At 44.1% G+C, this 15,118-nt stretch overlaps 1 protein-coding gene across 1 annotated transcript in view; it reads right to left on the reverse strand.

Annotated features, from left to right (window-relative positions):
* Positions 1-12,869, reverse strand: part of LOC100872987 (uncharacterized) — a 67,560-nt gene extending 54,691 nt beyond the window's left edge. The window contains exons 1-2 of the mRNA XM_086909398.1: positions 12,240-12,869; positions 11,264-11,321 (exon numbers count right to left, since the gene is read on the reverse strand). The gene's annotated coding sequence lies outside the window, so the exon portion shown is untranslated. The remainder of the gene's footprint in view (positions 1-11,263; positions 11,322-12,239) is intronic.
* Between the last annotated feature and the right edge of the window lie 2,249 nt (positions 12,870-15,118).

Genomic DNA, 15,118 nt, shown 5'->3' on the forward strand with positions numbered 1-15,118 from the left:
TTTGATTCACCATCTTTCTCTTTCATTTTACGTACCAAATCCTCTTTTTTTATTTATCCATATACATTTCATGTTCAGAAACCGTGTAAACACCTCGTTTCTGTGTACAACGAAGAAAAGAACACGCGTCTCATTAATCGTCACGTAATCGTTCCTCGATACAAAAAGTTTATTTCCGAGAGGAGTAGTTTTTCGACCCGACACGATATTCCAGATTAAAAATGATCCTCTCCTTCTCAATCTCGCAAGAAGCTCCACCTGCGGCTCCACCAATCCCTATACCCGTCCACGATACGGTAGACGAATCGGTATCGGCATAATCGGCATTCTAATGGGCCGGCGAGCGACGGGTCTGATCTACATTTCCAGGGATCAACGATCCATCGAGGGAGGGAGAATCACTTAAGGATTCCGGTGGACAGTGTTCCGTTACTTCCTCGGACGAGGACGATCGAGGTGGAGCCGACGATCGAGCAGATGGGCTTCTCTCGTATCGATCCGTGGATCGGAATTCGTCTGGGTCGCGTCTGCTCGATCCCACGTTACGATACTCGAGAGCGCGAAGATTATCGTGTATGCACACGAGGCAAAATGTTTCTGGCTGAAAGTTAACGAGGGCTTAACGCCGCTGATAAAAGGATTTCGCCACCTGTTTCGTTTCGAGACGATGCACAATCGGTAATTTATAAACGGTGAAAACTCGTGTTCGCTCGTTTTTTTTTTTTTTTTTTTTTTTTACGTAAGAGGTATTCTCGCGAAAGCTCGAAGAAGGAAACGTGATCGAATCGAAAATGTTTGATTATTTATCGCGATTGTTATTTTTATCGTACCGTAAAGTATCGATGAATTTATATTAAATATTATGAAATTGTGGACGTTTGGGCGAGGTGAAAATCTGTTTTCGTTAAATATCGTCACTTTCAATAAACGTTTAATAATAATAATAAGAAGAAGAAAATATTCTAACAACGGTAAAAATAAAGATTGAAAAGTATAAAAATTGAAACAACATTTTGCTCACTGATTAAATCTAACAGGATAAATGTTAAAAGAAATAATCGCGCAGAATTTTAATTCTCCTTATTGTTTCACCCTCACTTCTTAACGAAATTTTTCGCGTAAAAATATCAAATACGACACGAAACTTAATATAATTAGTATGTAAATAGCATTAATTAGTATGCAAATGGAATGTAAATACTTTTTATTGCCATATATATATATATCGAACAGGTTTCCTCTTCTCCCACCCTTCCTTTTTTCTTCCTCTCCTTTTTCTTTTTCTTTTTTTTTTTTTTTTTTTTATACCTTTCTTATATCGCGTTTTAAACGATCCGGTATCGTGATCGAAGATGGACGTGTTTTGCATCCGACACGACTATTACCGCTGGATCATTACCTGCTGCTTCGTTTGACGCACGAACGACCTCGTTGACGGTCACAGACGAATGAATTCGCGGATTGGAACGAGAGACGGATGGCCGGCATTAGCTGATCCTTAAGCGGAAGCGTAACGGCATCCTCGGCGACTTGGCCGTAAGTCTTCGTCGCGATGGACAACGGGGACAACTCAAACGCGCCCTCGAAATATGTTGATTTATCTAAAACGAATCTAATGAATGTTGTTACGCTGTTAACTCGTATACATTCGGATTCCTTCGAATTCAATTTATTCAATTATGAACATAATATCGCGAAGCAATCGCGATTGAAAAGTTTCTTGACGCTTTTCAATTTTTTCGATAACGTTTCACGCGTCTAATCACTACTCAATACCTGGTTACTCATTGAAACAAGAAAAGTGTAAGTTTTGAAAAAGTGATGGGATAAAAATTTCGAGAAAAGTTAGTTCAAGTGATCGCTTAATAAAATGCTTGAAAAAGCTTTTTCAAATAACGTTTCGTCATTATAATTATTCGCGTTTCGATAAATTATCGAAGTAACTTCGACTAATTAAATTTTTCCGTCTCACGGTGACGTCGACTCAAAGGTGAAGTCGATGCGAAACGTACATCACGGATGAGAAACGAAGTGCGCGAACGACTTCGTTTCGGTGGCAACGACGTTTGGAAATCAAGCATCGGTGCCGATCGGAGCCGAGCGAGACGATGTTCGATCGTTATCCGGCTCCTTCTCTCGGAGCCAGGCGTGTCCTTAGGATGGCCTTTCTTATCGAGATAACTCTCGAGGACATCGTCTCTCTCTCTCTTTCTCGTTGAGCAACGATGCTACGGCTCCACCCACTCTCATCCGTGATCTCAGCCGTGCTACCTCCTGGTCTGGACGCCTCGGGCGATCAAGGATCTCCGATCGATCGATCGATCGATCGATCTCCCCCTCGTCTCCCCCCTGTTTTCGATCGATCGATCTTCGTTGGCACGCGTGAAAACTTGGTGGTCGAACGCGTGCAAAAATCAGGTCTCGGGACGAGACGTATGGTAAGAGGCGCCTTGAAAGAATCATTTTCATATCCGTGATCTATAATCGGTTTTATACATTAGCTTGCAAATGTGGCAGTCACTCGCCTTCATTGTTCGTACTCGTATTGCAAAATTGGATTGTTCCTGTAAACAACTAGCTCGATCGATCGATCGATCTTCGAAAGCATTCTCGATTATTTTCAAATCTTCCAGGATTCGTAAAGTCGCTCGCCTTTATCGTTAAAAATTTAAAAAGAAAATTGCTAACTTGATTTTATTTTCCAGAAGCGATCCTCCGCATCTTCGAAATCACCTCGAACGATCGATCTCCTCCGTTCCCCTTCGTATGCCACGATTAAAAAAAAAAGAAAAAGAAAAAGAAAATTCGATCGTCCGTAGGATCGAGGGATCATTAGGGATCGCAATCGATATATAATCCACGATGGATTATAAATGAGACCGGCACTGTCGTAGAACGAAAGGAGAAAAAATAGGCCGCCCGATTTCGATCGATACGCTAACGAAGGCGCGCCGACCGATCGAGATCCGGATGTGATCCACGATTACGCGAGGAGACGGTAGAAGAAGCGCGTCTCGATTTTTGCTGGAACGCGGTAACGGGTTAAACCGGGACGGACGGGACGGGATGCATTATATAGGATCGGAATACGGCTTGGGAACGTGTCCTCTTCGCCTTTCCGCGCGATCGAGCTACGCGAACATCGGGCGTCTTCTGCTCCCTCGTTGCGCAAACCCGATGGCGCATCTGCTGGGAAGCTGTACAGTTTTGTGCTCGCTTTTACGTGCTCCTCCCTCCTCCCTCGTGGTGCACGTGGTTTTCCGTTTCTCTCCACGGCCGTTGCCGTGATCCATCTCCATCGACTCGGCTTAAAGGGTACGATTACGTCATCGAACATCGGTGGCCAGATGTACGCGCGTCACGAGAGAAAGAGAGAGAGAGAGAGAGAGAGAGAGAGGATTACGCAAGGTATCGTAATCGTGAAGAAAACTCGTTTGGAAAATTCCTCGGATCATCTCGTCTCGTGCGCTTTTTTCAGACTTGGACAGATGGTTGGAATTTCTTTAAGTCGAGCGGTTAAGACCGCTTGAATGAAACTCCGCTATGCAGATGAATTGCTTCGAGCTGAGTGGTGGAGGACGGTTGTGCAAATGGTTTCCCGTAGTGCGAGGCTCTCGTGAAACGGGGGCCTTTATTCGATATCCTTCGATATAATACAACCTCCCGTCTGGAGAGGATGGAAGAGAATGGATTTCGACTTTTTTAGAATCTCGCCTCTTTTAGAAGAATAATTCGTCGCGGTGGAAATGGAAATCGTATCAACCCGTCGAGGAAGATACATCGTCTGGAGCGATCGACAAATCGAATAGTGACGAGGCGGGTGTCGGAATCAGCGGCAATAATCCGATAGCCTGGTTGCGCAACGCGTCGAGATGATTTCGATCGATGCGGCCGCAAATCTACGCCCGAATCTACTTAACCGCGGCATCGACAATCCGCACAAATCTCCTTTCACTGTCACACGAACTTACAAAAGAGCATCATTTACGACCGCAGCCACGACGTCCGTCCCACGTAACCAAACAGGCCGATGCAGCACCGACGTTCACCGAAAGAAAGAAGCACCGTATTGGTATTATTTAATCCATCCGCTCGGGTAAGGTCGTAAAAGAAGAAGAAAAAAAAAAGGTAAAGTAAGGCGAGGTAAGGTAAGGTTTGGACGGTGGCCCGGGGCCAGGAAAATCGAAGTCGAGAGCGATAATAAAATATACTTGGCGCGCTATTACAATACACACGTGCGAATACACGGAGGATAGAGGGCGCGCAGATGTGGCTCGGCTCGTAACGAGAGAGCGCCGGATTCTGGGATCGAGGAGAACGGCGATCGAGGAGGGAGGGAGAAAGAGGGCAAGGAGGAGAGAGAGAGAGAGAGAGAGAGAGAGAGAGGAGCTCGCGGCCGAGTTCGCGGATGGCCTGTTGCACGTGTGCCAGCACGTGTACGTGAGTAGGTGAGTGTCTCTGTGCGGGTACGCGCGCGTGCTGAGGGGCCAGTCGCCCTTGCCGAGGAGCCCGAGGCACGGGCGTGGGCCTTTCACTCCCTGCCATCCGCGTCGTTCCTTTAACTATTCGAGCCTGCCACTCGATGCGAGCCGACTCGCGCGGATAACTACAATCACTCTCGTGGACCTCGCTCCTATATCGCGCTCCTATGCCGCGCCAATTTCTCTATCCGTTCTTTCCTTTCTTTTATTCCCTCCTTTTTTTCTTTTTCTCTTTTTTCTTTATCGTTTTTGATTTCGACAAATTCGAAATTTAATAAAGGAACGAGGAAGTCTCGAACTCGCGTGACTTGAGAGGAATGTATTTTTTAGAAGCTTGAATAGTTTTGAATTTTCGGAACATTTTTTTTTTTTTTGGAGATCTATATAGAATCTCGATTCGTTTCCTAATATTTCTAAATTCTGTGAAGATTCAACGAGATATTTAACGATACGTCGAACAATGAGAAAATTAAAATTGCTTGCAAGAAAAGAGAGAGAGAGAGAGAGAGAGAGAGAGAGACAGAGATTTGGGTTTTCCGTGTTCCGTCGAGAGGTTCGTTCAGGATGTTCGGGGAGTATTGGCGCAATCATTGGACAGGTGTGAGAGCAATTGTCGCTATTACAATGGAATCGTGTGAAGTAATTACGCTGTTCCGAGGTGTTTACGAACGCCACGCGTTTACGCAACTCCCGCGATCCCCGCGTCATAAATAGCAATTACCCCGTATTATTCCTGACAAGTTGCCGCGTATACCTCGCCGCTCAACGCCCCTCTAACAATCGTTAAATCCTCACAATGAAACAAAACAGAGGGATCATCGATCCCGCGAACGCCTTCGTTCGACCAGCCTCCGAACGAAGTCGCTTCTCATTAATCAGCCGGCCGATCAAACACACCAATGTCAAACCCGATTATCTCTCCATCGTTTGCCTCACACCTCCAACCCCTCTCCCCTTAAATCTCCGCGATATTCTCTCTTTCTCTCGAACCAGCAACGAACGTAAATCGCAATTACCCGAAAGTAGCTGGAATGCTTTTACGATTTTTTTCCCTTTTTTTTTACACGTGTTCTCCGTATTCTCGCGATTTTTATGACCTCTATATATATATATATGTGTGTGTGTGTGTGTGTGCGTGTGCGTGTGCGTGAGTAGCGATTCGTTTTATTCGGTTGTTGACAAAGTAAGGGATGAATGAAATGCAGATGAATATAAAAAAAATTTTATGACGCTTATTTGGCATATTTTAACTGCGGTATTTAAATTCTTTAATCCTTTCACAATGAAGATATGAGAGAGGAAATATTATTATACGGAAGTATTAAAATTTATTAGTTATAAAGCTAAAAGTATATGTACACACACACACGCACACACACGTATATATACTTTCTACGCCTGACATTAGAACGTTCAAAAATGAATAATAAATGAACAACTTATTTCCTAAGTCTCATACTTTGCATTTCTTCGTGTAATTTTATTACGCTATCAACCGCTTAATAAGCGTCATCACCCGTCGTAATATCATTCGTCGATATTTTCTTCTCTTTTCTTCTTTCCTGAAAATCAACGAAATCAACCAAATTTCCTCTCTTCCTTCGAAGAGATCCATTCCTTTCCAGGAATTCTTAATTTCACACCACACATCACACACACACGCACAGAGAGAGAGAGAGAGAGAGAGAGAGAGAGAGAGAGAGAGAGAGAGTTACGCAATTAAACCTGAAAGCCGAGGAGCGAACGAGTCGAAATCTGGAATCTCGACACCTCGTTTCTCTCCGCTCAATCCGTCCGTTATCAGCGCCCACCACAGGGATGGAGAGAAACACTCGCGCGAGAGAGATCGGCGAAACACCTCGAGGACGGCGAACCCTCCCTCCTCCCCTTATCGAACGTGGCGATTTACGCGTAACGAAGCCCCAGTTTGCGTGCCGCAACGTCCAATCTTTGTAGTTGGTTAACGCCGATCGTTACACATGCACCATTACGTTGCGGCGCGCATAAGCCGCAATATATATATATATATAATAGCGGTGCACAGCCGCCAGATATTGCTTATTAACTTTGTTTGTTGGAATAGTGGAGAGTGTGGCGTGGCTCGACTCGGCCACGCCGTGGCGGAGAACTGTTCCCGCGTGTCTCGAGGTCTAACGGTCGTGGCTTGCTCTCTTGCAACCGGGACGACGGCGTAGGACCGGTTGCACAAACGGCACATCGTGCCTCCCGTCGATAATCGGCTAAAACCGATCTTGTTGGTTACAGTTAAATGCGTTCCCTATGCCGGGCCCTATGCATTGTCGATCGCAGGGTGATTGTTGTCGGGAGACAATGGGGCGGTATGCCGCCGAGATCGAGATTATTGGATCTCGGGATGTTAACGGACGGAACAATGCGGTTTTGGCTTAATTGAAACGATGGAAAGGGTGGGGGAGGACGAGGTTTGTCGATCGATAGGATTGGCTGGATTAGGTGTTGTCGGGTGAATTATCTTAGGAAGGTTATTTTTTTCGTGTAAACACGCGAGGAGAAAGCGGATTGTGCGATTCTTACGGACGGTGGTCGGAATGTGGTGGAGTATGATAGGAATTATATATGGACGAGGATCAAAGTGAAAGAGGAAGTTGTTGTTGTTGGGAAAAAATGGAAGTAATGGATGAGAATATTTGAGGAGTTTGTGTAAACATGGTGTAAAGTAGATTTACAATCTTCGTGATGGAATATCATAGAAATTTGATGAATAACGTTGATCTCTCTCTCTCTCTCTCTTGATTTATTTCATTAATAACGTATTGGATGAACGGGTGGTCATTTTTGTGTAAACGTGATTGTGTAAAATAGATTGTACGATTTTTTTGAAAGTTGGTTGGAATATGATAGGATTTCGATGAAGATTAAGGCTGAAAGAGGAAATTGCTAAGGATAAAGTGGATATAAAATCTTCAAGATCTTGCGGTTAGAATATGATAGAAGTTTGACGAGGATCAGATGTAAAGTTGTTGATCGTTTCTGTTTGATTTATTTCATTATTAATTTATTGGATGAATATTTAAGGGTGATTCGAACGTTGTAAAGAAAAAGTAGATGTGCGATCATTGCAAGATAATTAAAATATAACATCTACGTTAAAGAATTCAATGTAAAACTTTATCGTTCTATAATTTAACAATTCGTTTATAGTCATAGATCTCCGTTCAAAAGTATCTTAACACAAATCAATTTGGCCTTAATGTATCTTTAATGAAGAGAGAGAGAGAGAGAGAGAGAGGATCCCGTATTTAGGTCGGATTTCGGAAGAGACTGACGAGTTAATAAGGGATCATGCGCACGATCGTCTCAAGGACTTGGCGAGTGCAATCTCTCGTTTCTTTCGAAGCGTCGATTTTTTTTTTTTTTTCTTTTTCAACGGTTGGAAGGTCGTGTTGCCTGCTTCGTGTACAGGGAAGAGAATCTCTTCAAGGAGACGCGATCTCGCGCCAAAACGAGATGTGACAAAAAAAGAGAGGGAAAAAGAAAAAAATCTGCTTAGCATGGAAATTGCGTGGCCTCGTGAATTGAAAATTTCTTTGCGAGTATTAACAAAGCAGGAAGAAGTTTGGAAAATTTCTATTCTATTCCAACAATTAATGTCGGATCGAATTAGAGGGAGAGGATGGGGGACGAGGGTGCAGACGTAATAGGGAGAGTATGATGCTGGTTCTAGAGCGATCAAACAATTATTTTAATAATGCATTATTACATTGTTGCCTGTAATTCGAACTGCAATTTCACTCGCCTGCGGTGTAACGACATTCCTCGGGCGAGGCGAAGACCGTTTTTAGAAACGTTTCGAGCTTGCAAATATTGCAAAAGTCGTATTGAAGCTACAAAGATCGAAACAGAAAATAGACGAACGGATAGAAAATATCGAATTCGAGTGAATTACGAGTGAATTTGAAACGAGGATCGATGGATGGAGAAGAGTAGCAACGCGATTATTACGTTCAACTCGTCCTTTCTCCAATATTCATATAACTTAACGTAATTTTAATAACACCTGGACCGGAATTTTTACGCACCTTGAAATTTATTTCTCAAACTTCTTTTCGAAGGTGATCTTCCCTGTCAAGAGGGATAAACCGATCATCATCCGAGAACCAAAAAGTCCACCTGTGCATTATAAAGTGCAACAACCATCCAAGTACTCGTTCACTCGTATAATTTTATAGATATTAATCTGTAACACCGTTCATTTTACACCCCGTGTAATCAAACAGGCCCGCGGCGACGCGCGGCAAGGACCAGTCCGCGGATTTTTCTACGCCTCTGGAATGGAATCGTGGGAAGGACGCGAACCAGACTTGGACGCCAGAGATCGAGACGAAAAGGAGAGAGAAAGAGAGAGAGAGAGAGAGAGAGAGGGATGGCCGTCAAGGCGATGCACCCAGGATTCACTTCCTAAACGGACGACGATGACGTATCGCGAAGAAAAACATCAATCATTATCGACGTCGTCTCCGGTTTTCATGGGTGTCCTTATAACGAGTTCGGCAGACGATTTTTTGCCAATGCCGCGGCTCGTTTGACGGTCAAAAGAAGAGGCGTGCCCTCCTTCCTGTCCTCGGGATCCGAATCAAGTCGAGCGTGCGTTTTATTTTTCCAAAATTACTCCAAAATTTATTCGTCCTTCTCTAAGTTGAAAACATTACGGATATAGATAATAAGAGTGCGCTATTATCTTGATGTTGAAGATAAATTTGGAAGTGATTACATTGTCAAAGTATCTACCTCGTATCTATATCGTTTAAATATTGTTGGAACAGTATAATTATTTTACAGATTAATAGTAGAGAGACTAAATTACACGTTTCCTTTGCTTATTGACATTTTGGTTGCAAAGGTAAAAAGTAAAAAGTTTAAGGATCGATACTATGTATTTTTCGATAATCATACGTTAAAATCGATAAAAAAAAAAGAAAGAGAGAGAGAGAGAAACGAGCGAAAATATATTATCGAAGACGTTGTTCAATTTTTTTTTACGTTTACTTTACAACATTTAAAATGTTAAATACGAAAGTAAAAGATCATCGTACGATTTCTCGACGTGGCGAGTTGTCACGGTAAAATAACCACGTGTAATAACCCGACCGGTGTCGACCTTCCGGACTCATATTTGGTTTCTGCAGAAGATCGTGCCTCGATGCACACGCATGCAAAATACTTAAGAGAAAATTTCAGATTCTCATCGACTCTGGTATACTGCCCATACCAACTTACTGCTACTATACAATGCCATATTCCTTGGAATTTCTCTACCATTTATATGCAAATCCAAATGAGCTCGAATAAAACGAATACCCGTTGCAACACTCTTTGTAAACAGTAACGTCCACTATGTCAAGAGTTCGAAAAATCACTCGGCTTTTATGCGTTATTGTTCGAAGGGTTGCGAGTCTGGTGGATCGTTGATTACCGCGAAACGTGGCGTGTAACAGGTGAATACGGTCACTCAGACGTCAATCAAAAAGTCGAAAGTCTTTAATTGGCGTGGACGTGCACACAGGTTTCGAGCTAAGAGATGTGAGACACTGCGTATCTTCTTCAGGAAATTCTCGTCTGGAAAGGTGGTCCCAGATACCAGAAAACTTTGGAAAAGAAACGAAAGCACGGTGACATTCGAGTTTTGGGAACGATAATTATATCGGAATGCACAAGTTTGGATTTAGTTACATCGTGTGGAAATTACTCTTCTGTCTTCGGTTGAAACGGTAAACTCTTTGATTCATCTCCACCACTTGAAAATTATATTATTTTTCGTGTCTTCCTAAGATATTTCTACCAAGATCATCGGCATTGCGATCAACAGTGTCGTTAAGTTACATCCAACATCCCCAATAAAAGTAGCAATTACAACATTATAGTACATTGTTACTTCCTCCAGGCCATTTATCCTGCACATTCCTCGACTTTTTTTTTATCAAGATTAAAAACTCATTCTGGCCTCTGTAGTTCCTCATCATGAATCATCAAACCATATACGTAAGTTCCTAAGGATCCATTATCGTCGGAACATCTGTTTCAGGCCACTCGATAAGTGAATCTTCAAACAAATTCACATTCTTCAACGATTCTTCAACCAACCGACTTCCAAGATGAAAAATTCATTCCAACGACCTGATATCCGTGGTTCCTCGCCAAGAACAGGTCGAAACATCTGTGTGTAAGCTCTGAAGGGTCGCGATCCCGGTGTCCATTACCGTTGAATCCCGCGATTCACGCCCACGTCGCCTCGCAGGAGGCGGAGGTCTCGGTGCATCGCGAAATTTATACGGAAAACGCGGCGAGATAGATCTCGCATTCATCACGGAGATGATTTACGCGGGCCGCCCGAGATACGCCACGCCACCCGGGCACGTGGGTGTCCACGAGGCGAGCCAGCCTCGATCCTCCGCGTTTTTTTCGCATGCAAATCCGCCCGTTTTACGATTTTACATCGCGCTCGTTCGAGGAAAATGACGAGCCGCGTGTTGGATTACCTGGCCTCTCCTCCTTTCTTCCTTCTATTTTCCTTCTTTCTCTCTCTCTCTCTCTCTTTCTTCGCGTACCCTGTATTTCGCTCGTGATTCGAGCTCGAGATTTTAAGAAGATGCTCTTCCAGCGATTTATGAAACTCTTTATTGTCGGTGAGGAGTCGTGTTACTCGGATTTTTGGGCGATTCAATTGGGGAGCAAGGTTGTACAATTGTCGAGCGGGCAGGAGGAGTTAGCGGGTTTAATAAAATGGAATTTGCATTTTTACTTACTTGGTTAATTGGTCTTTTCTTTCGCGTCTTCCTCTTCTTTTTTCTCACTTGTACGCGCCTGTAATAATAATAAAATAGATTAATAACGAATGATAATTAAAGAGTTTCACCGGGAAAGAAACGAGTAAATTAATATCCACGTTATGTAGTGGATGTGTAAAAACAGAAATCGATGGTTGATCGATAGAGGCCGGGGATAAGGAGATATTATTGCGTTCGTATCGAGCGCAACGATAATCGTGATAAATGACTGTCGTGGTAAGCTCGATAGATCCATTAATCTACCATTATTATCCCGTTTGTAAGAACACCATTAAAGAAATCTCTTTATTAATAAAAGCCACGCGAGAACAATTCGTTTTGAATCGGATCTGATTGAGAGATTTGAGAAAGGAAGTCGGTTTTGACTTATGGAAATCTGAAACGAGGCTCGGCCGTGGGCAGAATCGAATGAAGCGAGCGAGCAATTAAACTTAATTAACCGTATAATTCATGCAGTTGGTTTTTCTGAACGAAAGTCGCTAATTAGACGGAAGACGCATCTGTTTTCCCGCTTAAGCGGTCAGCCTCGTTGTTTTGCCCGCTTTCGAATGTGGGTTAATTTCGAATCGACACGATGAAGAGATTAATCTCGCCATTAAACGTTATTTTGGCTTCGATTATTCCAACACGTATTTTTATAAACTTTCTTTTATTACACGTTGATCGTCAGGAGATGGAACGTGTTGGCAACGTTTGGAACAGTGAAAATTTTGAATCGTTTGAATAAAAATACGATTCCTTTCTTTTTGAATTTTAAGAAAAATTAAAAATTTTTTACAAGCATACATTTAAAAATAGCGTTCAGAGCAAAGAATTTCAATATGGTTACACGACTAAATAAATATCAACGCACTTTTCTCTCTCTCTCTCTCTCTCTCTCTCTCTCTCTCTCTCTCTCTCTCTCTCTCTCTCGATAACTTAAACTTAAATTTACCTCTGGACTTCTCAATTCCAGGACTCGTCGAACGGGCGGTGTTTCAAAGTCTGAAATTATAGCCAGACAGCTTGGAGATCACTACCGTGGAGCCGTGCTACTTCTGCTCTTCGGGCAGAGGCGTCAGATAAACGCGTAGCGTTACTTTATTACAAGCGCGTCTCGCGCGGATGCATTTACCGACGTGCACCGGGATCGAGTCGAAGCTCTTTATCACCAGCACCCCGGCGCGCCACTTTATTACTCCTTTTAACAGTTGTATTGTCCAGATGAGGAACAAGAACAACGAGCGTGCCACGGGAACAGCTATCCTCTCTGCGCCGCCGAGAAAGCGAGACGGTTAGTTGAATAATTTTATCAGATAACCGGTTGATTTGCAAGCGTCTAAGTTCGAACGAGTCCATCGCGAATAATCGTATCCTGCCTCGAAGGATCCTTTCTTTTATTCTTAACGCGACCGTTACCGTATCGATCCTTTGATTTTCTCCCCTTGATTCACAACGCGCTTATCACGATTCCGGACCAACTACTTGACACTGTTATTCATTAAACAAAATTATTTTCTCGGCACTTTCTCGTCGCGACTCGTCGCTTCACGATACGATTCTCCATGACACGGACAACAATGTCACGTGATCTTAGAAGCGTCTGGCGCATGCGCCAACTCACCAACGACGCGCTCGCTAATTTCGCGTAAATTAATTTCAGAAACATCGCGACCCCTTCGCGTCGCGGTTCACGGAACACGAGCGATACGCAATAGATCTTTACGGCGGCTATCCACGCGGAATTCGCATTCCACGATTCGTTTTCCGCGCTTTTAAGAGAAAAACCTTGCTGCGGGCTTGGCGATCTTATCTTGGCCACGATCCGTGTTGCACTTATGCCGGATCATTCACCGGTCGATACATCGCGTTTGGCTTTACCATCGACTAAAACATCAACCGGCGTTCCGAGAATGCCACTTTTTTTGCTCTCCCTCCTCTCTAAAGAACCATGCAACTATGTGTTAAGCCTCGCGGCAACGGATCCGAAAAATTTCACGGGAACTTTCTACTCTTCTGCTTCTTCCATTTATAAATCTATGGCACTATACGGGAAAACGTCGAATCTTTGTTAAGATGATAGGATTCCGTAGGAAGAATACACCTTTTTCTTCGTACGATTTCCACGTCCTTTCGATAAATCCATTTCGATCTACATCTGTCACACCCGAATAAACAGTTTCGAATCGATCGATAGGCGGTTCCGTATCGGTCCAGAAGGGGTCGGCCTCCGTCCAAACCCAACCCAAGAAACGTTAACCTCGAACAGTTTCGATTCGCTTGGCGGCGTGTAACGGAGAGACGCAAGTACGAACCGCGAAAGGTTAGCAATGTCACGTGGCGCCCGGATCCCCTCGTGCGTCGCGATCGATCGATCGTAGCACGCGGATAAAGCACGGTGCATAAAGATCCGCCGGTAAAAATCCTCCTTCGCGAAAGACAGAGAGGGAGAGAGAGGGAGGGAGGGAGGGGGAAGAAAGAGAGAATTCCACGAGGCGACTACACCCTTTGGAGCACGCTCGCGCGAGCACGGCTTGTGTGCACGCGTCAGGAAAAGGATTCTTTCCTCTCTCGTTCGTGGGGCTGTGTCGTGGCGATATCGGCGCGCCGCGGCCGTTTAACGATGCAGATAAATCCAGACACGATGTGGCAACCGATAAAAGATCGTCTGGAAAATCGGCGCGCGTTCGACCAACCGAGCAGAATGCATGATTGCGCACCATGCCGCGCGGACACGTGTTGTTGCCGGGCTTTCGGTTTCGAATGCATTTGCATCCGTAACTGCCAGTTTCCTTTGATCCTTTTTTTTTCCACATTTCTACCTGGTGATGAAAGAAAGAAGAAAGATATCAAACGTTGAGATACGGGCTAGGAATACGGGTATCGGACACTCCCTCTGGCGTGCGGACCCTTCGCATTCTTCTTTCCATTTTTTTTTTCTCTCTTTCCTTTTCACTCGCTGTAAATGGAAACAAATGATTCGTTGGTTTGCGACGTGATGTAGGTTAGGAATGGATATTTCTAAAAAAAGTCTTTGTTTTCTTCTCCGATTTCTTTTCGGTGAATGGATTGCTATTCTTTTGCTAGTCTTCGCTCAAGATTCTGTCGCCTTTCCCCAAAACTCTTTGTATTTTTCTGTCGGCTTTTCCAATCGTGATGAATAAAAAATAACTCTTAAGCTTTCTATGCTCGTTCGTTATCGTTCGATATCATTTAAAATATATATCCTCGAAACCTCGAAAGAATCATTTGTTCACGAACATTAGATTAAATTAAATCGAACGAATATTTAACTCACTCTTTCCATCAGTGGCCACGAATCGCCCGCCATAGAACTCGCTGTCAAAATAATCTCTCCTCACCGATCTCCCCATAGAAGACTAATAATCGGTGGCCCATTCACCGATCCCTGTATAAATTGTTTTCGTTTGAACGAATCGAAGGCGCCCATTCGCCTCGAGCTTGCACACGAACCGGGCATCGATATCCTGCCGGTCTATCTATCGGTTTCCAGCCAGGGTATATCGGCGCTCTCTCGTACATAAGAGTGCCTACGTTTTAGCCGAGTTGCACGTTGCATCGGTTGCGTTTCACGTTGCCCGGAGCGAGCGTTGCATTGTACGGCGTGTCGCTGCTCGTGAGGCGTGGCTCCCTCTCTCTCTCTCTCTCTCTCTCTCTCTCTCTCTCTTTCTCCATCGTCCGCCCGGTGTCGGGGAAGCACCGATACGGCCGCGCTGATATCGTGCCACGAGGAAAAGAGAAAGAGAAACTTTCAACTCGCTCCCCTTCTCGCGCGACTCGTTTAAAGGCGCTATCGTAACCATTGGCGAGCCC

Source organism: Apis florea, unplaced genomic scaffold, assembly GCF_048593485.1.
Source record: "Apis florea isolate Af1SG1 unplaced genomic scaffold, ASM4859348v1 contig_3158_pilon, whole genome shotgun sequence".
NCBI classification, from domain to species: Eukaryota; Metazoa; Arthropoda; class Insecta; order Hymenoptera; family Apidae; genus Apis; species Apis florea.